Source organism: Humulus lupulus, chromosome 2 (genome assembly GCF_963169125.1).
Source record: "Humulus lupulus chromosome 2, drHumLupu1.1, whole genome shotgun sequence".
Lineage (NCBI taxonomy): Eukaryota > Viridiplantae > Streptophyta > Magnoliopsida > Rosales > Cannabaceae > Humulus > Humulus lupulus.
This window is the reverse complement of record NC_084794.1, coordinates 99450461-99453069: the sequence shown is the minus strand read 5'-3', so window position 1 is coordinate 99453069 and position 2609 is coordinate 99450461.

Here is a 2609-nt window from a genome sequence, read left to right as displayed (position 1 = left end):
CCTGTGAAATTGGCCAACGGTCGTATGTGCAATATACGACACCTTTTGAACAAAATAAATGAAACAAATGACAGAGTACGATTATCTTAAATAAACACACAAGAATTTTATAGTGGTTCAACCCTGTTCATTCTGATGAACAGTAATAACCTAATCCACTTCATCTTTAGTATTGAATTACTCGACAATTGCAAGCACAAACTGATGAGTTCACTCGTCACTCAGATTTTTCTCCCCAAATTCCAGATGATGAGAGAAGATCCCCTTTTTATGAAGCCCTGGGTCCTTTATTTATAGTACCAGGGGCTGTTACATGACCAGTCATACTGGGATCGTGGTTTGGCACACGATTATCAGGTAGTGGAGATATGTGTACACCTCCCCATGATCATGAGATCGTGGGTCTTCTCGTTGTTTCATTGGATCGTGGTAGACAATGCATAATTGAAACTTCTGGGAAAATCTTAAGTCTCTGTCGGTATATGAGACTTAGGTGCTAGGCCCAATGACTAAAGCTTGGGTGCTAGACCTGCGACCTTCTGGGTGCTGGACCTTGTTATCCTCTGGGTGCTAGGCCTATTGATCTTTGGGATGCTAGGCCTACTGATCTCAGTTTGAACGAGAGTGATTATTTCTTAGTGAAGTGCACTTGGGGGTTTAGGCTGACCACCCCATGAAAGATAGGGTGGGCCGACCACCCAGGTGGCTCTTGGGCCTGCTTAGGCCGATCATCCTAGGAGTTGAGGTCAGGTCTACCACCCCTAGTGGTCCTTGGGCATATGGAGCCGAATACCCTAGGGGTTGGGGTCAGGCCGACCACCCCTAGGGGTACTTGTGCATGCTAGGGCCGACCACCCCCGGGGTAGGGGGTCAGGCCGACCACTACTAGGCCCTTGGGCCTGCTTCGACTAACCACCCCTAGGGGTAGGGGTTAGGCTGACCACCCCTAGGGGGTTTAGGCTTGGTCGACTTTCCTAGGTCCCGGACCTATCTGTTTTGCCCGTCGATCTTTTCTCAATACTTTGTCATTTTCCCCTCATTGGTGATGTCATGTGTCTCATTCTCATTCCCCACGTTATCCTTATATTTTTGAAGGATAACATTTGCCCCCCTAAGTTTATTGTAATGTTTTCAACATTATGATAAACTTGATCCTGGCCCGAGAAACATACTATTGCAGTACTCAAATAGTCAAGTACCTCGGGATATTACATAGTACTTTTTCAACTATCGATACTTTCCCGGTACAAATTTTTCAGGGACAATTGGTAATTCCTAAAAATAATTAGGTTTTTCAAGGAAAATTAATTTCCTAAAAATCTAATATATTTTTCAAGGAAATTTGATATCCAAAAAATATAACATATTTTTCAAGGAGTTTCAAAGTCCTAAAAATATAATATATTTTTCAATGATATTAATTCCTAAAAATTAAAAAAATATATTTCAAGGAATTTTAATTCCTAAAAATATAAATATTTTTCAAGGAATTTAAATTTTAACCATATTAGATATTTTTCAAGAAAATTTGAATTCCTAAAAATATCTTGTCTGCCTGAGAGATTATAAGTAGATCCTCTTCCTCATTCCTGCTCCATGGGCCACTTTCAAATAGATCCAAGTCTGATTTCTCGAGTTCCTCATCAAACTTAGATCTTTGGTAAGTACTTTCCTCTAATCCTCACATCATTTAATTTAAGTGTGCTTAGATTCATAAGAAACACTTTGTATTTTTGAGGAATTTTTGACTGAATCTTCTTGCTCTGTTGTATCCTGATAAAAAATAATTGAACATCTTGAATCAATATTTCTCTGTAAAAGTCCTTAGTCTGGGCGATTTCCAGGGATGCAAGACCCTAGGCCGAACACTCAATAGTCAGGGGGATTTCTAGGACTCCAATCCTGGTGCCCGCGATTTCCAGGGATAGGCCCAGGTTTGGGTCGAGCACCTCCTTGGCATGGGCCGAGTACCTCCTTGGCATGGGCTGAGTAGTCCCTTAGAGCTTCATAGGCTGAGCACTCCCTTTTCTTCCTTAGGATATTTTCAGGGATAGGCCCATGTTTGGGTCGAGCACCTCCTTGACATGGCCCGAGTACTCCCTTAGAGCTTCACAGGCTGAGCACTCCCTTTTCTTCCTTAGGCAATTTTTAGGGATTCAGGGTGGTCGCCCCAAGCATAAGCCGACCACCTGGGATCCTAAAATATTCTAGAGACTTGAACGGTCCTCAGGCACTTTTCTGAAGCTTACTTCCTTGGGGTAGTCAGCCTATGCTTAGGCTCACTCGGTCGACCCCTATATACCCCCTGTATAGAATTTTGCTCCTGATTTCTTCATTTTTACTTTTTAGTTCATGAACATGCCCCCAGCCATTGGCTCCATTATGCTTATTTACTAACTTTAATCTTTATTTTTATTCAGTTGCAGATGTCCAGCTCCTCTTCATCAGACAAGTCAGTAAGTGAGCGTACTCCCCAGGAGTTTTTGGAAAGGTTGAAAAGGATTCTCCCTCGTTCCGTTCTATACTTATTCAGTGAGGAGGATTTCTTAAAGAGATACTGTCCAATGATGAGAGTGAAACAGATAACTCGGCAACCCTCTGAAGATGAT